The sequence below is a fragment of the Ranitomeya imitator genome, chromosome 5 (genome assembly GCF_032444005.1).
Source record: "Ranitomeya imitator isolate aRanImi1 chromosome 5, aRanImi1.pri, whole genome shotgun sequence".
Taxonomy (NCBI): domain Eukaryota; kingdom Metazoa; phylum Chordata; class Amphibia; order Anura; family Dendrobatidae; genus Ranitomeya; species Ranitomeya imitator.
Window position 1 is genome coordinate 230,560,912 of NC_091286.1, and position 14,549 is coordinate 230,575,460.

Here is a 14,549-nt window from a genome sequence, read left to right on the forward strand (position 1 = left end):
AACATAACAAAATTGGGCTGGCTGTAGGCACTTTAAATTGGTTCCAGGGGTACATGGGCAGCAGTGTATGGTCAGTGGAAGTCTAGTGGAAGGAGTGACGGCAGACAGTCTTCGAAGGCCTAACATAACAAAATTGGGCTGACTGTAGGCACTTTTAAATTGGTTCCAGGGTAACACGGCCAGCAGTGGCCTGGTCAGTGTAGTAGTTGTAGAAAGAAGGGACCGCAGACAGGCTTCGAAGGCCTAACATAACAAAAATGTCAAAACAATGGTATTGTCAGTGCCAGGCATTGAAGGATGTCAGCGGCTAGACTACACATTGGTGAAGCTGTGAGAGATAATTTTGCTAGTGGTAGAGCACTGTTTGAGCTGGGGGGGGGAACTGTCTTGTGGCCGGCGGTACAGGCACAGGGCCCCTCATATTACAACGGTGTGTCTGACGTTGGGTGCGCACCACCACCGCCAGAGACACTTTATTGTACTATGAGGGACCCAGTGGCAGTGCCGTCGACCAAAAGCGGCCACACCCACCTCTTCAGACAAACAGCACTCTCAAGGGTCCAAGCGCAAAGTGGCGATAGCACGGCCCCGTGTGGGGAGTTTGGCCATTTCGTGAGGTGGAAACATGTCGTATGCTGGACAATCAGGTGAAGAAAATTACGAGATTGGAAAAGTCATTCAGAATAGTCCACAGGCAAGACCTTTTCATAGGAAAGCTAGGTGTCAGCCGGGCAGGGTGGGGCAAAAGATTTTGAAATCCAGTTGTGGTTCATTTTAATGAAGGTTAGATCATCTACATTTTGGGTAGCCAGACGAGTCCTTTTTTCTGTTAGTATTGAACCTGCAGCACTGAATACTCTTTCTGATAGGACACTAGCTGCCGGGCAAGCAAGCTCCTGCAATGCATATTCTGCCAATTCTGGCCAGGTGTCTAATTTGGATGCCCAGTAATCAAATGGGAATGACGGTTGAGGGAGAACGTCGATAAGGGATGAAAAATAGTTTGTAACCATACTGGACAAATGTTGTCTCCTGTCACTTTGAATTGATGCTGCAGTACCTGTCCTGTCTGCGGTCATAGAAAAATCACTCCACAACCTGGTCAGAAAACCCCTCTGTCCAACGCCACTTCTGATTTCTGCCCCTCTAACACCTCTGGTCTGCTGGCCCCTGGAGCTCGTGTGAGAACGATCACGGGCGCTGTGTGCAGGGAATGCCAGAAGCAAACGGTCAACAAGAGTTGATTGTTTTGTTGCTAATATTAGTTCCAAGTTCTCATGTGGCATAATATTTTGCAATTTGCCTTTATAGCGAGGATCAAGGAGGCAGGCCAACCAGTAATCGTCATCGTTCATCATTTTTGTAATGCGTGTGTCCCTTTTGAGGATACGCAAGGCATAATCCGCCATGTGGGCCAAAGTTCCCGTTGTCAAATCTGCGGTTGTGCTTGGTTGAGGGGCAGTTGCAGGCAAATCTACGTCACTTGTGTCCCTCAAAAAACCAGAACCCGGCCTTGCCACGCCACCAATTTCCCGTGCCCCCGGGAAAGCTTCCTCATTAAAAATATACTCATCCCCATCATCCTCCTCATCCTCCACCTCCTCTTCGCCCGGTACCTCGTCATGTACACTGCCCTGACCAGACAATCGCTGACTGTCATCAAGGCTTTCCTCTTCCTCTGGTGCAGACGCCTGATCCTTTATGTGCGTCAAACTTTGCATCAGCAGACGCATTAGGGGGATGCTCATGCTTATTATGGCGTTGTCTGCACTAACCAGCCGTGTGCATTCCTCAAAACACTGAAGGACTTGACACATGTCTTGAATCTTCGACCACTGCACACCTGACAACTCCATGTCTGCCATCCTACTGCCTGCCCGTGTATGTGTATCCTCCCACAAAAACATAACAGCCCGCCTCTGTTCGCACAGTCTCTGAAGCATGTGCAGTGTTGAGTTCCACCTTGTTGCAACGTCTATGATTAGGCGATGCTGGGGAAGGTTCAAAGAACGCTGATAGGTCTGCATACGGCTGGAGTGTACAGGCGAACGGCGGATATGTGCGCAAAGTCCACGCACTTTGAGGAGCAGGTCGGATAACCCCGGATAACTTTTCAGGAAGCACTGCACCACCAGGTTTAAGGTGTGAGCCAGGCAAGGAATGTGTTTCAGTTGGGAAAGGGAGATGGCAGCCATGAAATTCCTTCCGTTATCACTCACTACCTTGCCTGCCTCAAGATCTACAGTGCCCAGCCACGACTGCGTTTCTTGCTGCAAGAACTCGGACAGAACTTCCGCGGTGTGTCTATTGTCGCCCAAACACTTCATAGCCAATACAGCCTGCTGACGTATGCCAGTAGCTGCCCCATAATGGGAGACCTGGTGTGCAACAGTGGCAGGTGCGGATGGAGTGTTTGTGCGACTGCGGTCTGTGGACGAGCTCTTGCTTCTGCAGGAGGACGAGGAGGAGGAGGAGGAGGGGGTGCGAACGGCTACAGACAACTGTTTACTAGACCGTGGGCTAGGCAGAACTGTCCCAAACTTGCTGTCCCCTGTGGACCCTGAATCCACCACATTTACCCAGTGTGCCGTGATGGACACGTAACGTCCCTGGCCATGCCTACTGGTCCATGCATCTGTTGTCAGGTGCACCTTTGTGCTCACAGATTGCCTGAGTGCATGGACGATGCGCTCTTTAACATGCTGGTGGAGGGCTGGGATGGCTTTTCTGGAAAAAAAGTGTCGACTGGGTAGCTCGTAGCGTGGTACAGCGTAGTCCATCAGGTCTTTGAAAGCTTCGCTTTCAACTAACCGGTAGGGCATCATCTCTAACGAGATTAGTCTAGCTATGTGGGCGTTCAAACCCTGTGTACGCGGATGCGAGGCTAAGTATTTCCTTTTTCTAACCATAGTCTCATGTAGGGTGAGCTGGACTGGAGAGCTGGAGATCGTGGAACTAGCGGGGGTGCCGGTGGACATGGCAGACTGAGAGACGGTGGGAGATGGTATTGTTGCCGCCGGTGCCCTAGATGCAGTGTTTCCTACTACGAAACTGGTGATTCCCTGACCCTGACTGCTTTGGCCTGGCAAAGATACCTGCACAGATACAGCAGGTGGTGCGCTAAATGGTGGTCCTACACTGCCGGAAGGGATGTTGCGTTGATGACTAGCTTCATTGGCCGAGGGTGCAACAACCTTAAGGGACGTTTGGTAGTTAGTCCAAGCTTTCAAATGCATGGTGGTTAAATGTCTATGCATGCAACTAGTATTGAGACTTTTCAGATTCTGACCTCTGCTTAAGGAAGTAGAACATTTTTGACAGATGACTTTGCGCTGATCAATTGGATGTTGTTTAAAAAAATGCCAGACTGCACTCTTTCTAGCATCGGATACCTTTTCAGGCATTGCAGACTGAGCTTTAACCGGATGGCCACGCTGTCCTCCACCAGGTTTTGGCTTTGCCACGCGTTTTGGGCAAGATACGGGCCCGGCAGATGGAACCTGTGGCGATGTTGATGCCTGCTGCGGCCCCTCCTCCTCCTCTGCTTCAGAACTGCTGCCGCCTGCACCCTGTTCCCCCAATGGCTGCCAATCGGGGTCAAGAACTGGGTCATCTAATAACTCTTCTTGTACCTCCTGCGCAACTTCGTCTGTGTCACCGTGTCGTTCGGTGGTATAGCGTTCGTGATGGGGCAACATAGTCTCATCAGGGTCTGATTCTTGATCAGCACCCTGCGAGGGCAATGTTGTGGTCTGAGTCAAAGGACCAGCATAGTAGTCTGGCTGTGGCTGTGCGTCAGTGCACTCCATGTCAGATTCAATTTGTAATGGGCATGGACTGTTAACTGCTTCACTTTCTAAGCCAGGGACGGTATGTGTAAAGAGCTCCATGGAGTAACCCGTTGTGTCGCCTGCTGCATTCTTCTCTGTTGTTGTTTTTGCTGAAGAGGACAAGGAAGTGACTTGTCCCTGACCGTGAACATCCACTAACGACGCGCTGCTTTTACTTTTACCAGTTTCACGAGATGAGGCAAAAGAGCTAGAGGCTGAGTCAGCAAGATAAGCCAAAACTTGCTCTTGCTGCTCCGGCTTTAAAAGCGGTTTTCCTAATCCCAGAAAAGGGAGCGTTCGAGGCCTTGTGTAGCCGGACGACGAACCTGGCTCCACAGCTCCAGACTTAGGTGCAATATTTTTTCCCCCACGACCACCTGATGCTCCACCACTACCACTACCCTCATTACCAGCTGACAATGAACGCCCCCGGCCACGACCTCTTCCACTAGACTTCCTCATTGTTTTAAAAACGTAACCAAACTAACGTTATTTGTTGCAGTCACACAACTTACACGGTGAGCTATAACTTCTGTATGATTTAGCTACCCCTTTACAGGTTGGTGAGACCACAGCGAAAATCAGGCCCAATGTTACACACTCTTTTTTTGGTGGCTGCAAATTAGAGAGATGCCCCACACGCAGGACTGTCACTGAAGCACAAATGTTAATATTAATGTCACACTATTATTTTTTTTTTATTTTTATTTTTTTCAGGAACACTTTAGAAACCCCCCAAAAAAAAAAAAATAGATTTTTGCAGGGAGAATTTAGAAAACAAATGTAACAAACTATATGCTTTCTATGGGCCACTGAGTGAGAGATGACGCACACAGGAATCAGGAGTGGCACACAAGCCCAGAGGCCAATATTTTTCTACCAATGATTGATGGAGTTATTTTCTCTGGTAGATTTTGGAACCCAAATCAAGGAAAAAAAATGTAGGCTTTCTATGGACCACAATTGGAGAGAGAGAGAGAGAGAGATGGCACACCCAGGAGTCAAGACTGGCACACAAGCAGAAAGGCCAATATTAATCTCCCACTGTTTTTTTTGGTTGTTTTTTTTTTTTTTTTTTTCAGGGAGACTTTAGAAAAAAAAATAATAAAAAAAATATGATTTTATCAGGAAGAATTTAGAAACCAAATAAAATAAAATGATTTTTTCAGGGAGAATTTAGAAAACAAATAAAACCAAAAATAGGCGTTCTATGGCCCACTGACTGAGAGATGACGCACCCAGGAGTCAAGACTGGCACACAAGCAGAAAGGCCAATATTAATCTCCCACTGTTTTTTTTGGTTGTTTTTTTTTTTTTTTTTTTCAGGGAGACTTTAGAAAAAAAAATAATAAAAAAAATATGATTTTATCAGGAAGAATTTAGAAACCAAATAAAATAAAATGATTTTTTCAGGGAGAATTTAGAAAACAAATAAAACCAAAAATAGGCGTTCTATGGCCCACTGACTGAGAGATGACGCACCCAGGAGTCAAGACTGGCACACAAGCAGAAAGGCCAATATTAATCTCCCACTGTTTTTTTTGGTTGTTTTTTTTTTTTTTTTTTCAGGGAGACTTTAGAAAAAAAAATAATAAAAAAAATATGATTTTATCAGGAAGAATTTAGAAACCAAATAAAATAAAATGATTTTTTCAGGGAGAATTTATAAAACAAATAAAACCAAAAATAGGCGTTCTATGGCCCACTGACTGAGAGATGACGCACCCAGGAGTCAAGACTGGCACACAAGCAGAAAGGCCAATATTAATCTCCCACTGTTTTTTTTGGTTGTTTTTTTTTTTTTTTTTTTCAGGGAGACTTTAGAAAAAAAAATAATAAAAAAAATATGATTTTATCAGGAAGAATTTAGAAACCAAATAAAATAAAATGATTTTTTCAGGGAGAATTTAGAAAACAAATAAAACCAAAAATAGGCGTTCTATGGCCCACTGACTGAGAGATGACGCACCCAGGAGTCAAGACTGGCACACAAGCAGAAAGGCCAATATTAATCTCCCACTGTTTTTTTTGGTTGTTTTTTTTTTTTTTTTTTCAGGGAGACTTTAGAAAAAAAAATAATAAAAAAAATATGATTTTATCAGGAAGAATTTAGAAACCAAATAAAATAAAATGATTTTTTCAGGGAGAATTTAGAAAACAAATAAAACCAAAAATAGGCGTTCTATGGCCCACTGACTGAGAGATGACGCACCCAGGAGTCAAGACTGGCACACAAGCAGAAAGGCCAATATTAATCTCCCACTGTTTTTTTTTTTTTTTTTCAGGGAGACTTTAGAAAAAAAAATAATAAAAAAAATATGATTTTATCAGGAAGAATTTAGAAACCAAATAAAATAAAATAATTTTTTCAGGGAGAATTTAGAAAACAAATAAAACCAAAAATAGGCGTTCTATGGCCCACTGACTGAGAGATGACGCACACAGGAGTCAGGAGTGGCACACAAACCCAGAGGCCAATATTTTTCTACCAATGATTGATGTAGTTATTTTCTCTGGTAGATTTTAGAACCCAAATCAAGGAAAAAAAATATAGGCTTTCTATGGACCACAATTGGAGAGAGAGAGAGAGAGAGAGAGAGAGAGAGAGAGAGAGAGAGAGATGGCACACCCAGGAGTCAAGACTGGCACACAAGCAGAAAGGCCAATATTAATCTCCCACTGTTTTTTTGGTTGTTTTTTTTTTTTTTTTTTTTCAGGGAGACTTTAGAAATAAAAATAATAAAAAAAATATGATTTTATCAGGAAGAATTTAGAAACCAAATAAAATAAAATGATTTTTTCAGGGAGAATTTAGAAAACAAATAAAACCAAAAATATGCGTTCTATGGCCCACTGACTGAGAGAGAGAGAGAGATGGAACGCTTAGTACTGGCACACAAGCCCAAAGGGCAATATTAATCTCCCTTTTTTTTTCCAGGGAGAATTTCTGAAACCCAAAAAAAAAATAAAATAGGCTTTCTATGGCCCACTATTTGTGAGAGAGATGGGACGCTCAGGACTGGCACAGATGGCACGCTCAGGACTGGCACAGAAGCCCAGAGGCCAATATTAATCTCCCTTTTTTTCTGGGAGAATTTATAAAACCAAAAAAATATTTAAATAGGCTTTCTATGGCCCACTATTTGTGAGAGAGATGGCACGCTCAGGACTGGCACAGATGGCACGCTCACAACTGGCACAGAAGCCCAGAGGCCAATATTAATCTCCCTTTTTTTCTGGGAGAATTTATAAAACCAAAAAAATATTTAAATAGGCTTTCTATGGCCCACTATTTGTGAGAGAGATGGCACGCTCAGGACTGGCACAGATGGCACGCTCACAACTGGCACACAAGCCCAGAGGCCAATATTAATCTCCCTTTTTTCAGGGAAAATTTATAAAACCAAAAAAAAAATTAAATAGGCTTTCTATGGCCCACTATTTGTGAGAGAGATGGCACGCTCAGGACTGGCACAGATGGCACGCTCACAACTGGCACACAAGCCCAGAGGCCAATATTAATCTCCCTTTTTTCAGGGAAAATTTATAAAACCAAAAAAAAAATTAAATAGGCTTTCTATGGCCCACTATTTGTGAGAGAGATGGGACGCTCAGGACTGGCACAGATGGCACGCTCAGGACTGGCACAGAAGCCCAGAGGCCAATATTAATCTCCCTTTTTTTCAGGGAGAATTTATAAAACCCAAAAAAAAATAAAATAGGCTTTCTATGGCCCACTATTTGTGAGAGAGATGGCACACTCAGGACTGGCACACAAGCCCAAAGGCCAATATTAATCTCCCACTGTATTTTTATCAGGGAGAATTTATACACCCCACAAAAAAAAATACAGAAAAATGAAAAGGCTTTCTATGGCCCACTATGTGAGAGAGATGGCACACACAGGGATGGCACTCTAGCAGAAATGCCAAATTGCCAATCTTAATCTCCCACCAAAAAAAAAAAAAAAAAAAAAACAGGGAATGTCCTACAATTACTATCTCCCTGCCTGCAGTAATCTCAGCCAGGTATGGCAGGCAGCTACTATCTCCCTGCCTGCAGTAATCTCAGCCAGGTATGGCAGGCAGCAATAAGGAGTGGACTGATGCACAAATGAAATAAAAAGTGTGGACAAACAAAAAAGATAGCTGTGCAGAAAGGAAGGAACAAGAGGATTTGTGCTTTGAAAAAAGCAGTTGGTTTGCACAGCGGCGTACACACAGCAATGCAGCTATCAGGGAGCCTTCTAGGGCAGCCCAATGAGCTACAGCGCTGAGGGGAAAAAAAAAAAAAAAAAAAATTCCACTGTCCCTGCACACCGAGGGTGGTGTTGGACAGTGCAAATCGCTGCAGCACAAGCGGTTTTGTGGTTAATGGACCCTGCCTAACGCTATCCCTGCTTCTGACAAAGCGGCAGCAACCTCTCCCTAAGCTCAGATCAGCAGCAGTAAGATGGCGGTCGGCGGGAACGCCTCTTTATAGCCCCTGTGACGTCGCAGACAGCAAGCCAATCACTGCAATGCCCTTCTCTAAGATGGTGGGGACCAGGACCTATGTCATCACGCTGCCCACACTCTGCGTTTACCTTCATTGGCTGAGAAATGGCGCTTTTCGCGTCATTGAAACGCGACTTTGGCGCGAAAGTCGCGTACCGCATGGCCGACCCCGCACAGGGGTCGGATCGGGTTTCATGAAACCCCGACTTAGCCAAAAGTCGGCGACTTTTGAAAATGTTCGACCCGTTTCGCTCAACCCTACTGACCACACCACTGCTGCCCGTGTACCCCTGTAACCAATTTAAAATTGCCTACAGCCATGTGTTATTATTTTAGGCCTTCGATGCCTGTCTGCGGTCACTCCTTCCACTAGGCCTCCACTGACCACACCACTGCTGCCCGTGTACCCCTGGAACCAACATCAGAAAATATAAAAATAAGTATTTTGCTTATAAAACAGAAAATACTGGAGAGATATCAAATGCAGACATTTTAACATTAAAAACAAACACATACAACAAAAATCTGGTACAGTACTAAAAATGGCCACCAGCTACAATAACTTTCTCCTGCAAGTAGTTAACTGAAAGGTTTTTTCAATTTTAAACACAGATATGGCATCCACCGAGTGTTGTCCTGTCGCGTCTTCTTTATATTATTGCCAAGAAGATGAAAAACAATGAAAATAATAAAATCATTATTTACCAAAAAAATAGAGTAAGTCAAAACCACATTGCAAATAAACATTCATTACAAATAAAGAAGCAGGGCGCGTCCGAGGGTGAGTATATACCTAATAAGAATATAATCACCCTCGGACGCGCCCTGCTTCTTTCCGACAGCCTTCCTTCCTAAGAATCAGCCCTTCCGTGGTGTAGAGAGAGGGTTTGTTACACTCCAAGGTATTCCCCAGGTTGCCTTTCCTGAGCTTCGATCTTCCGGCTCTCGTTTAGTAGTTGTTGGAAACTACGCTGCATTGGGCCTGCAAATTGGGTATGGGGTGTAGAGAGATGGTGTGTTCCACTCCAAGGTGTTCCCCAGGTTGCCTTTCCTGAGCTTCGATCTTCCGGCTCCCGTTTAGTAGTTGTTGGAAACTACGCTGCATTAGGCCTACAAATTGGGTATGGGGTGTAGAGAGATGGTGTGTTCCACTGTAGAGAGATGGTGTGTTCCACTCCAAGGTGTTCCCCAGGTTTCCTCTCCATTGCTTCGATCTTCCGGCTCTCGTTTAGTAGTTGTTGGAAACTACGCTGCATTAGGCCTACAAATTGGGTATGGGGTGTAGAGAGATGGTGTGTTCCACTCCAAGGTGTTCCCCAGGTTTCCTCTCCATTGCTTCGATCTTCCGGCTCTCGTTTAGTAGTTGTTGGAAACTACGCTGCATTAGGCCTACAAATTGGGTATGGGGTGTAGAGAGATGGTGTGTTACACTCCAAGGTGTTCCCCAGGTTTCCTCTCCATTGCTTCGATCTTCCGGCTCTCGTTTAGTAGTTGTTGGAAACTACGCTGCATTGGGCCTACAAATTGGGTATGGGGTGTAGAGAGATGGTGTGTTCCACTGTAGAGAGATGGTGTGTTCCACTCCAAGGTGTTCCCCAGGTTTCCTCGCCAATGCTTCGATCATCATGCTCTCGTTTAGTAGTTGTTGGAAACTACGCTGCATTAGGCCTACAAATTGGGTATGGGGTGTAGAGAGATGGTGTGTTCCACTCCAAGGTGTTCTCCAGGTTGCCTTTCCTGAACTTCTATCTTCAGGCTCTCATTAAATTGTGGTTAAACGGAACAACTGCATTTGGCGTACTAGTTGGTTTGGGGCCTACTATCGGTGTCTGCCGCTCCTTGCTGTTCTCCTGGTTTCCTGTCCTGAAATTCCGTTTTCAGGCGCTCGTTAAGTAGTTGTTAATGTTAGACTGCATTTGGCCTACTAGTTGGGTTGGGGCCTACTATCGGTGTCTGCCACTCCTTGCTGTTCTCCTCCACTGAACAAAGCTGTGCCGCCTGTTTACTACTGTTGCCAATTTTGAACTGCATTTCGACTACTTACTGATTTGGGCCTACTCTCTGTGTCAGCCTCTCATTCCAGTTGTCCTCCACTGCAATGCCCCCTGATTAGTCCTGTGTTACCAATTTTGAACTGCATTTAGCCCACTTTATTCTTTGGGCCTATATCTGTGTTTCCTCCTCATCCTGCCCATTGCCCAGCCAGTGATAGATGAGTCTGCTGGTACATTGACCCATAACGCAACATTTCCCGTGCACGCTACACTGCAAGTTTGTGACCCTGCTGAAAGTCAGGTCCCCCTTCCCGCATACCATACCACCTTACACGGGGACAAACAGGAAGGTGCAGATGAAAGTGCAGGTTCCTTCATCAGGTGGGGGGAGAAATACTAGTTGGCGACGTCACTGGCACAGGGCCTCTCATGGTACGCAAAAGTGTTGCTGCCGGTGGGAGGCGCCCCCGCCGTGCAAACACACCGCTGTACTTTGAGGGGCCCTGTGCCAGTGCCAATGCCAACGAGTGGGCCCCCCCTGCTTGCTCAGGTTCACAGCACTTGCAAAGTTGAAATACTTACCTCTCCCTGCTCCACTGCCGTGACGTGGTCCAGATTTCCTGGGCCCACTAATTACTTGAACCAGCCCTACCCACCACAACTTTAGCCAAATGACCCCCAATTTCAAATGCCTTCCAATTATTATAAGGTAAATTACGCTTGACAAGCTTCATTAAGAAGAATGGATGGTTTTGACATTAAAATGGGCACTCTAGGTGTTTTCCTGGCCCCCACTCACTGCCGACTATGCTGCCCCATTGACTTGCATTGGGTTTCGTGTTTCGGTCGATCCCGACTTTACGTCATAATCGGCCGATTTCACTCGACCCGACTTTTGAGATAGTCGGGTTTTGCGAAACCCGGCTCGACTCTAAAAAGGTCAAGGTCGCTCAACTCTAGTGAACGCTATTTTGGGGTGCAAGGTGTTACGTGGCAAAAAATTTTATTTGGTGGACTGGAAGGGTTATGGTCCTGAGGACAGGTCCTGGGAGCCTGCTGAGCACAATCGGGCTCCGCAGCTCATTGCTGCCTTCGAGCGTAGCGAGGCCCAAGGAGGGGGGGCCATGTTAGGAGTTGAGTTTCCTCTGCTGCACAGGGGGAATCTCGATCCGTGTCTGCTGCGGTCTACCATTCGGCATCGGCCGCAGTGGGGCCTGCTCAGCGGAGGCGTCGCTCCCAGCGTCTCGCTGGGACTGATTCTGTGCAGAGGGTTACTGCTACCTTTTCTGGCTCTCCTGTTGTACCCTGCACTGATCTGCGGCGAGCGGGCTTCTCTGGGACTAAGTCCCTATTTGCACACACTGAGCATGCCCAGGGCAAGATCTCCCGTTGGAGATCGAGGGTCACATGCTCAGGTACTGCAGCACGTCCCTTTGGTCCTCCAGGAAGGTCCTGAAAGGGCAAAACTTCAGTAACAGCTTCCTGTGCTGCAACTATATAAGCTGCGCATGACCGCACGGTCATGCGCTAGTATTGTCTTGAAAATATATGTGTGTGTGTAGATGGATGTATGTCGAAGGATGAAAGCTCCTAAGTATCCCTCCCTAGTGTTGTTGTCTGTTTGCGGATGATGGTAGCTATCTAGCGCCCGACTAGCCATCAGCACAAAACACACATAACAGCGTCTAGTTGCTGTGACCGCCTGTACGGCGCCGTGCGCTTTCCTTACCCAAGCCTGGGTGGTTAGCGGCGTCCGTTTGTGCTGCACCGCACGCACACTCGTGCCTTTTTATATTATTGTTTCTGTCTCTCTGACACCCCAGTTGTGGTGTCGAGTGCATGAGGTCTTTGAACCCAAATCCTGTGTCTTGGGATTGTGTTCTGAGACTTCTTGCTTGCGCTCTATGTGCGGTACCGCAGCCCTGTGACGCAACAGGGTTCGCTTCCTTCACACAGGGTGAAGTTAACCCATGTGTGTATACTTATTGTACCGCCATATCGTCTGTCTCTACTAGCAGCAGGGTTTTCACCTGCACGGTGGACCTCGGACTGCGAACGCACCTAATACCATAACATCTGATTCTTGGTGCGTTCCGCCAGTCCCTAACAGTATTACACACTAGGTTTAATGTGGCACAAAAATTGAGACAGGTGGCACACACAGCACTGGCAATGAGGCAGAATTGCCAATCTTAATCTCCCACTATTTTTATTTTTTCAGGGAGAATTGAAAAGAAATCTGGCCCAGTATTACACACTAGGTTTAATGTGGCACAAAATTTGAGACAGGTGGCACACACAGGAGTGGCACTGAAGCAGAAATGCCAATCTTAATCTACCACAATTTTTTTTTTCAGGTAGAATTGAAAAGAAATCTGGCCCAGTATTACACACTAAGTTTAATGTGGCACAAAATTTGAGACAGGTGGCACACACAGGACTGGCACTGAAGCAGAAATGCCAGTCTTAACCCCTTCCCGACCCATGACGCCACGTAGGCGTCATGAAAGTCGGTGCCAATCCGACCCATGACGCCTATGTGGCGTCATGGAAAGATCGCGTCCCTGCAGATCGGGTGAAAGGGTTAACTCCCATTTCACCCGATCTGCAGGGACAGGGGGAGTGGTAGTTTAGCCCAGGGGGAGTGGCTTCACCCCCCGTGGCTACGATCGCTCTGATTGGCTGTTGAAAGTGAAACTGCCAATCAGAGCGATTTGTAATATTTCACCTATTATAATGGGTGAAATATTACAATCCAGCCATGGCCGATGCTGAAATACCATCAGCCATGGCTGGAAATACTAATGTGCCCCCACCCCACCCCACCGATCGCCCCCCCAGCCCTCCGATATGCCCGGTACACTGCCCCGCTCCCCTCCGTCCTGTGCTCCGCTCCCCCCCGTGCTCTTGTCCGCTCACCCCCATGCTCCAATCACCCCCCCGTGCTCCAATCACCCCCCCTGCACTCCGATCCACCCCCCCGTGCTCCGTTCCACCCTCCCCGTGCTACGTTCCACCCCTCCCGTGCTCTGATTCACCCCCCCATGCTCCGATCCCCCCCCCCCCCCGTGCTCCCCCCCACCCCATCATACTTACCGATCCTGCCGGGGTCCGTCCGTCTTCTCCCCGGGCGCCGCCATCTTCCAAAATGGCGGGCGCATGCGCAGTACGCCCGCCGAATCTGCCGGCCGGCAGATTCGTTCCAAAGTGCATTTTGATCACAGAGATATAATCTATCTCAGTGATCAAAATAAAAAAATAATAAATGACCCCCCCCCCTTTGTCACCCCCATAGGTAGGGACAATAAATAAATAAAGAATTTTTTTTTTTCCACTAATGTTAGAATAGGGTTAGGGGTAGGGTTAGGGTTAGGGCTAGGGTTAGGGTTAGGGGTAGGGTTAGGGGTAGGGTTAGGGGTAGGGTTAGGGTTAGGGGTAGGGTTAGGGGTAGGGTTAGGGTTAGGGGTAGGGTTAGGGTTAGGGGTAGGGTTAGGGGTAGGGATAGGGCTAGGGTTAGGGCTAGGGTTAGGGGTAGGGTTAGGGCTAGGGTTAGGGCTAGGGTTAGGGCTAGGGTTAGGGTTTCGTTATGTGCACACGTATTCTGGTCCTCTGCGGATTTTTCCGCTGCGGATTTGATAAATCCGCAGTGCTAAACCGCTGCGGATTTATGGCGGATTTACCGCGTTTTTTCTGCGCATTTCACTGCGGTTTTACAACTGCGATTTTCTATTGGAGCAGTTGTAAAACCGCTGCGGAATCCGCACAAAGAAGTGACATGCTGCGGAATGTAAACCGCTGCGTTTCCGTGCAGTTTTTCCGCAGCATGTGTACAGCGATTTTTGTTTCCCATGGGTTTGCATTGAACTGTAAACTCATGGGAAACTGCTGCGGATCCGCAGTATTTTCCGCAGCGTGTGCATATACCTTTAGAATTAGGCTATGTGCCCACACTGCGGATTGGCCGCTGCGGATTCGCAGCAGTGTTCCATCAGGTTTACAGTACCATGTAAACCTATGGAAAACCAAATCCGCTGTGCCCATGGTGCGGAAAATACAGCCCTGAAATGCTGCGTTGTATTTTCCGCAGCATGTCAATTCTTTGTGCGGATTCCGCAGCGTTTTACACCTGTTCCTCAATAGGAATCCGCAGGTGAAATCCGCACAAAAAACACTGGAAATCCGCGGAAAATCCGCCGCTAAAACGCAGTGCCTTTTACCCGCGGATTTTT